General features: G+C 36.9%; 1 pseudogene; it reads left to right on the top strand.

Annotated features, from left to right (window-relative positions):
* Positions 1 to 6,614: 6,614 nt before the first annotated feature.
* LOC149829446 (truncated basic helix-loop-helix protein A pseudogene) lies at positions 6,615 to 7,052 on the top strand (annotated as a pseudogene).
* The last annotated feature ends 548 nt before the right edge of the window (positions 7,053 to 7,600 follow it).

Below are 7,600 nucleotides of genomic sequence, written 5' to 3'. Positions count from 1 at the left end.
TGGTTGTATAGTCTATAAAATCTGTTAAAAGTCGATGTACATCATATTACTTCTGGGGGGGTCACGTCGTTCATTGCCTTCTAGGTATTCTTGCCGGCTAAGTTTTTTTTCTCTTCCGCAATTAGAAACTCTGTCAAATTTTTGCATAGTTCTGTGTGAAATCTAGGTATATCATCATGCAACAAAAATGCAACGTGACACCAATATATAAATTGAATTCCCAATAATAGAGGATAATAAAGAGCATATAATGTCGAAATCAGGTTCTCGTCCATTGTATATTGCTTTAATATACTTTATTACAAATACACACAATCAATGCCATTATTTTATAAAGGAGCATCGTTTGCTGAGTGAAACCTCCACTCGCCAATGTCAACACCCAAAACATCTTTAATGAATTCCGCCTGTGGTTAATGCAGAAGCAAGTAAATTCCTCACTGTCCATGATACAATAGCCTTATAGATGAAAACATACCAAATGCAAAATATCACGATGTACACCAGTGTGAAAGTCCAATGAGTTGTAGCACCATATTTGTTTTTTCTGTAAATCCATCACGTATAAGAGCCAATGCTGAGCAGTTTGCGAGAGTGTAGGAATCAATATCTGCAAATTGATAAAATATCTTACAAATCGATAGTACAAATCGTGTTAGGACTGTTATGCCTAAACCTTGGACAAGAGGTTTCTTCACTTACCTTTTCACTTGACCAAAAGTCTCCGCATTGATCATTGTTACCTCAGTATGGTAGTCCATCTTGAAATCCAATGGAGTTTAGCAATCGGCGAACGAAACTCTGTTGAACAAACAATGATAATAGTAAGGTTAAAACACGAAGCAACAAGAGTAAATAAAAAAAGAAAATAAACATATAAGAGAACCAATATACTATGAAATAAGGGGTGACGATGCATCTAGTATTGGTTGTTGCATTGCTTTGAATATACATAATGAAATCAGATATAGTCTGTTTGCAACAAATATGCATGTGTTAACATACATACCCATGACATACATAATATATAATTGATAGTGGTTTCATACCTATAAAATTACTGATAGTGTTTCCTTCTGCAAATTCGTTTTGCAATTGTTTGATGTTATCTTGAAGCTCTTTGCTAAGTTTTCGGACACTGCTTTTTGTGGATGTTCCACTGACATTAGCAAAATATTCAAGAATCGATATTGAAATTCTTTTCTACAGTACACAACACAAATCGAATATACACCATAAAAGAGATAAATTTTGAAGAAACTCATCATGAGGTTTAGAAAATATACGCCTGATTCACCATCATTGGTCATGTAGTTGTCGTCTTCTCCTTCCTCAACATCGATACCCCTTTACGACGAAGTAGGTTATATGTTCGATTCACGAACAAGTCCTTTATAAAGGAAAAAATGGTTTGTCTGTTCCTTGTTCATGAAACAAAGCGAAGCAACACTGTCCTGAACTTGTGAGACGTGTCATTCATATAAAAAGGAAACATCATTTCACATACCGCCATTTTTAAAAAAATACCACCAGTTTTTAAAAAGCATGAGCAAATAAATTGCATTATGCATTAATTAAATTAAAAACTGTCATTTCATCTGCATTTTACAAAACTAGTCAACGCGATTGGACGTATCAAGCAAATCACGATAGCACGTATCGTTAAAGTGAAATTGATTTGCAACTAAGTCTCGATTTGTAGTTTACTAAGTCTAAACATCATGTTGATTTATTTATTATTTTTCTTGACATATCGTTCACATTGACAAAGCTCATAACAACAAATCGTGATAGGACAAATCGTTCACATTACCAATAAACATCATGTCGATTTATTGTTTCATCATCTTTTTCGTCTTTTAGCAGTCATTGTGTAAATCGCGATAGGAAAATCGTTAACAGAGACAAAGCTCGTAAAAACAAATGACGATAGGATAAATCGTTGCAGTGAAATCGATTTTCAACTGTGACTTAAATCGGTATCAAGTTATAAATCGATTTGTATTTAAGAAGTAACCTTGATTTTTACTTTATCTACTCTAAACATCGTCTCAAATTTTTTATTGTTTTAGTTTTTCGCCTTTTATTAATCAGTCATTATGTAAATCATGATAGGATATATCATTCACATAGACAAAGCTCATCAACCCTAAACCTAAACCCCAATCCCTAAAGCCAAAAACTCAAAAACCTAAAACTCAAAGCTCGTCAATCGCGATATTATATATCGATATCATTCACAAAGACATATCATTGTCGCGGTAACTTCCTAAACCCTAAACCTTAAACCGTAAACCGTAAACCGTAAACCCTAAACCCTAAACCCTACAACCTAAACCCTAAATCCCTAAACTCTATCCTAAAGCCTAAACCCTAAAACCTAAAACCTATACCCTAAATCCTAAATGCTAAACCCTAAACCCTAAACCTTAAACCCCAATCCCTAAAACATAAAACCCAAAAAACTAAACCCTAAACCCTAATCCTTAAACCCCAATCCCTAAAACATAAAACCCAAAAAACTAAACCCTAATCCCTAATCCCTAATCCCTAAACCCTAAACCCCAATCCCTAAAACATAAAACCCCAAAAACTAAACCCTAAACCCTAATCCCTAATCCCTAAACCCCAATCCCTAAAACATAAAACCCAAAAAACTGAACCTTAAACCCCAATCCCTAAAACATAAAACCCAAAAAACTAAACCCTAAACCCTAATCCCTAATCCCTAATCCCTAAACCCTAAACCCTAAACCCCAATCCCTAAAACATAAAACCCAAAAAACTGAACCCTAAACCCTCCTAAACGCTAAACCCCAAACCCTACACCCTAAACCCCAATCCCTAAAACATAAAACCCTAAACCTAAACCTAAATCCTAAAGCCTAAAACCTAAACCCTAAACCCCAAAACCCTAAACCCTAAACCCCTAAAACCCTAAACTCCAATCCCTAAACCCTAAACCCTAAACCCTAAACCCTAAACCCTAAAACCCTAAAACCCTAAACCCTAAACCCTAAACCTTAACCCTAAACCCTAAACCCTAAACCCTAAACCCTAAACCCCTAAACCCTAAACCCTAAACCCCTAAAACCCTAAACTTAAATCCTAAACCCTAAACCCCTGAAGCCTAAACCGCAATCCCCAAACCCTGAATCCTTGTGAACACCCCAAAATTTTCAAAATTTATAAAAATCCTCTTTTTGCCTCTGGCCCCCATTTTCTGAATAATTAAGTCAGTTTTGATCAAAATTCTAGTTATTTCTTGGATTCACTGAAACCAGAATCCATTTTCTATATCTGACTCGATTTTGGATCCGGATTCAGTATCAAAATCCAATCTGAGCCTCGTTATCCAATTTTCAAATCAAAATTATAAAAATACCAAAAAATAGTTTCTGAATGGCCCAGACAGTCCATCTGGTGTTCATTTGGATCCATTGTTCTATATTCCTCGATTTGAGATCCAAAACTTGAATACTTTCTCACAACCTTGGATCTGAACCTGTTTTCTGAAGAAATTTCTAAAGTTTAACTCTGAATTCTCAGAAAACCCTTCTTTTATAAATATTTTTTAAATTTTGCAAAAATAGTTTAAAATCCTTCATTTTCTCATAGTTTTGAAGTTTTTATTTTAAAAACACAAAAAAATAAGAAAATCAAAAAAGAAAATACAAAAAATGGCCTTTTAAAGCTCCTTTTTAAAAATCGGGTTTTTGTGAAAACCACTCTTTTGAGAAACCTTTTTGAAAACAACCACTATTTTGAAAATTTTCAAAAGTAGGAAGGACTGATTTTGAAAAGTTTCTAATGGTTTTCCGTTATAAAAAGAGAGTCGTAGGCCCTTCATCTACATCGCTCTTTACCCCCGCATTGGCTCTTCTCGATCCTTCTTCCTCTTCCCCTGTTCCGTTCCTCTTCTGGTGCTCCCCTTTTGGACAATTGAAGAAGTCTCAGCCTCTTCCATCTTCTGAAAGAATCGATCAGAGTTCCCGCAAGCAAGAATACAGGAGGCACCTCTCCTGCTTCAAATAAGATAAATCAATTCGGTAAGCATTCTTCCCCCTTTGCTTTTCCGATTCGTCTCTTGGTTTCTTTATTTTTGGCCCCATTGACGCACTCTCTGTAACCTCGATTTGCATATAGCAAATCGATTTACAGACTTGAAATATCGAGGGAATCATCGTATTCCAATATTTTGTTCTCCTACTTCTGTATTTCATTTATTTAAATTTCTCTCGGTTTATTGTTGTTTATGGTATTTTTCCTTTCCTATAGTCTGTTTAAGATCATTTCAACATTGTCATTCTCTGCATTATACTTCTTGTTTTTCCTTCATCACTTATTCCTCTCCGTTTTCATGTTTATCTTCTTGCTCTATAAGTGTTTTCTTCCAGCATCTATTTATTTGGCATCACATGGTTCCATTTCGGATAATATGTCGTTTACATCATCTATGTGGCGTGTGTTTTCGTTGGCAATTCACCATCACTTGTCACACATCTCGCCCATTAAGTGATATCATCCGTCTTTCACCCCACCATCATCGCACTCCTCTGCACTTCTCCTCCTCCTCTGGTGTTTCCCCCCTTTTCTCTGGTTCTGCTCTTCTCCTATTGGTGAGGAAAAGGCCATCCAGAAGGCACACACAGAGGAGTCACCCTTTGTAATCTCGGCCTCTATCGATCCAAGGTAAGAGTTATCTCTTACCCTTTGGCTTTTCCATAAGATTGCTATTTCAAGTATTTTCTTACTTCGATTCTCATATAATATCAATTATTTTCCTTTTGCTTTCTTTTTTTTTCTTTTTGAGCGCATAATTTGCAGTGTCAATCTGCATAGAGCATGATCAACCTGCATATTGCGATATTAATGGAATGGATGCATTCCTACATTTTCTCTCTGGTTATGCGATTCAGATATCTTATTTATGCTTTTATCCACCCCCTTTTTTTTTTGAATTTTCATTATAGTATACGACCATACCTTGCTGTTGGCATGAGCCTGTCTCTTTCTCTCTCTCTTTTTTTCCCTTTTTCATTTTCTTTCTGTTTCTTTGAACCTTCAAATTACTGTTTATTGCTGTAGAATCCCTTTTGATTTGTTGTTAGTTTTATTTATTGTTGTTATTTTCTGTATTCCTTTACTAATTTTAGTAGATTTGCCTCTCATTAGCATCATAACCTCATTTTGCATCATGGTATTCAAATCATCATAAGCATACACGTTCGATTCCCTTTTTCCACCATGTCTTTTCTTGCTGCTGTATATGGCTCAATTCATGTGAATAATGTATATCTTGTTCCTTAGGAAGCACACGACTCATCATATTCTCGATTTGAATATTCTTTTGTGGCATCGTGAGTGGGTTATTGGAAATATTGGGAAAACTTTAAATCATCATCTGTTGATGATTTAAAGTCTCTTTCCTCCGCTTGATTTCCTCATTCAGCAGTCATATATTTCATCATATTCAATTTAATGCTTTATAGATACCTTATTCGTTTCATTTCCTCAATTTTTTGATCTATAGTATATGTATTTCTTGTTCTGCGTTGAGTTATCTGTCATTTCATTATGATTCACAGCATACTCATTTTGTTGTGTGTTTTCAACACCTTAAGCACACACATCTCGCTCCACCATTGCTACAACACTTGCGGCACACCTACAACTGTAGTCCCGATCTCGTATCTCTCTCTTTCTCTCGTTTATCTTCCATTTATCATTGTTGAAGAAAAACAAGAACAGAGGGACAAAACCAACTCCAGTGCAACTGGGGGAAGAAGACAGTACTCTGTTATCTGTTCTATTTGCTTTTATGGAATTATTGTGCCAACTTCTATGAAGTTGAGCGTTCCCACCATTTTCACTCATTTTTTTTAGTGATGCGTGTTTGAAGAATTTACTATAAACAACATTGTCGTGGGAATCGGCAGTGATGGTGGTCATCTTAGGCTGAGCTTTCTTTGCATTTAATAAATCACTAGCTGCCTCTGGTCTTGCAACAATGCTTTTTCATGCTGGTGTTGCAGTTTTTGTGGTAGCTGGAGCAGAGCTTTGTTGATGCCTTTTCCTCTTTTTGGCTTAAAACACTCTCCTAGTTGATCAGTTTGTTATTGTAAAGATGTTTTCCTTCAAATCTGTTTCTTTAGTTCCATACCATGCAAATCAAGCATTCTTCTATAGGTGGTATGACGAAACAAGGTTGGTTTTCCCTATTTATCATGGTCGCTTGAGCGCACACCAAGCGTCAAAGCTGTCGACTTTGGGACTTTTCTTTTCCTCTTTCTGGGTATTAAAAGCGAAAAAGGAATTAACTCCAAGAATCAGAGATTCACTAAACAATGATCTGAGTTTTATTTTTCTATCTTGGATTTGCCAAGGAAAAGAAAATGAAGGCCCATTTGTTACGTGTTGGGATATGGATTTTGAACTCCAAAGCCAGGAAAGAGTGCCATGAAACATGTTAAAGGAGGCAACTTGGTGCTGCTGCTCAAAGCCTTCAATGGAGTTATGTCATCTACTGGTCACTTTCTAGCGAATAAGGGCTGTTGGAATGAGGTGATGGATTCTACAATAGGGATATAAAGGCAAGAAAGGTTGTGCTACTGATGGAGCTTAATGCTGAGCAAATAGGCTTGCAGAGGAGTCAACAGTTGAAAGGTATGTATGAGACTCTGTCAGCGGGTGATCACAACCAACATGCAAAGAGGCCTTGTGCTGCATTATCTCCTGAAGATCTTAGCGATATAGAATGGTTCCACTTGGTTTGTATTTCCTTTGTTTTCGCTCCTGGTCAAGGGATGCCTGGAAAAACACGCACAAAGGGTTGTCACACCTGGTTTTGTGATGCTCATTATGCAAATGACAAAGAATTCACACGTTCACTCTTAGCCAAGAGTGCCTGCATTCAGACTGGCGTATGCTTTCCTCGCATGGATGGTGTGTTGGGATTTGGAGTGAATGAGCTGGTGGCAAAAGATCCTTCACTTGTTCAATATATATTGGCATTCTTTCTAGGGGTCTCTAAGCCTGTTTGCTTTGAGTAATCTACATTCAGCACCCCCTTACAGCATCCACAATCCCTGTTGCTACCACAACAACTCCATTTGCACAAGTCCCATACCTGCACTAACATTATCACAACATCACCTTCCAGTGCAATTTTACACCCCTGTCACCACATCATACTCTATACAGAACCTGCTCTATCTACAACAGGTTCAGACCATCATCTCCAGTCCCCTTGTTGATTCACACTTCCTTCACTACTGCTCATTATCGCCCATGCAACACTGCACTTATATTATATTTATTTTTTTACATTTGCCGCACTTTGCATTTCACACCTATGGTATTTGCTCACTGCCATTTCTGCATTTATTTCCTGCACTCACATCACTTCTAGCCATTATGTCTTCACAACACTTCCAACAACCACACCCTATTTGCACACCATCTCCCACAATGTGCATACACACACTGTGCCTATTCCATCTGCTGTATGTCTCCTGTAGCATTCCCTACACCTTCATTACATTACACATTATCCTCACTACAGCCTTTGACCATAACCTCCATTTGCCACCAGCCCATT

Source organism: Nuphar pumila, chromosome 8 (genome assembly GCF_984573655.1).
Source record: "Nuphar pumila chromosome 8, dmNupPumi1.hap1.1, whole genome shotgun sequence".
Taxonomy (NCBI): Eukaryota; Viridiplantae; Streptophyta; class Magnoliopsida; order Nymphaeales; family Nymphaeaceae; genus Nuphar; species Nuphar pumila.
Note: the sequence above shows the minus strand (reverse complement) of the source record. Positions and strands in the feature narration are given on the sequence as shown.